This window comes from Hydra vulgaris, chromosome 12 (genome assembly GCF_038396675.1).
Source record: "Hydra vulgaris chromosome 12, alternate assembly HydraT2T_AEP".
NCBI lineage: Eukaryota > Metazoa > Cnidaria > Hydrozoa > Anthoathecata > Hydridae > Hydra > Hydra vulgaris.
Genome location: NC_088931.1, coordinates 85,463,222 through 85,464,057, shown reverse-complemented (window position 1 = coordinate 85,464,057; position 836 = coordinate 85,463,222).

Below are 836 nucleotides of genomic sequence, written 5' to 3'. Positions count from 1 at the left end.
TTTGAAAGTGTGTCTGAGTCTTAAAACGAAATTTTTATTTTTATTAAAGTGTCCACCAAGTTTCATGCTTTTACCCTAAATAAAACAAAGTTTGCACCAATTGACTGCACTATAATGCAATGAATACTTTTAAAATATAAAAAAAAGTATGTGACGTGCATTGTAAATGTTTTACAATCTTTTACATGAATTGTGGATAGTGGTAGTTGGAAAGAATGTAAAAACTTTTAACATGCGAAAATAATAGTGGATGGTAGAAGATGAAATGAAACGGGTTGATGATAGTGGATGATGGGTAATAAAAAGAATGGGTGGGTGGTATAGGATGGGTGATGATAGGTGGTGGACAGTAAAAGATTTAATAATAAAAAATTTTTCATAATGAAAACTAATTATTTAAACAATCTATAAATATACTTTAAATTTTTGGAAACAAAGTTTAGTTTTATCTGTTATATATTAATATTGAATTTAATGCTGCCTTTACAAATTTGTGAATGCGTGACGACGGAACTTGATACTTACGTTATTAATGTGCTTCGGTAATTGCTTAAGTCTGCGTGTCTAACACCCATTAAAGAGACAACTTTCTTTCGTATAGGAAAAAAGATTTTACAGTCAAAATTTAATTTTCTTTAAAGTTAAATAACTGGGTGAGGGTCCAAATAAGCTGCAGATGGTCTGGAAAAAGAAAATATTAAAAACTTAATAAAATCTTAATACAGAGAAAATTGTGGTTCAATTATTTTAAAGTGGTAGAAAATATAAATCTGTCAAATCTTTTTTTTGATTTAACGATTACTTACATAGTTTATTATTTGTTTTATTATTTAAAA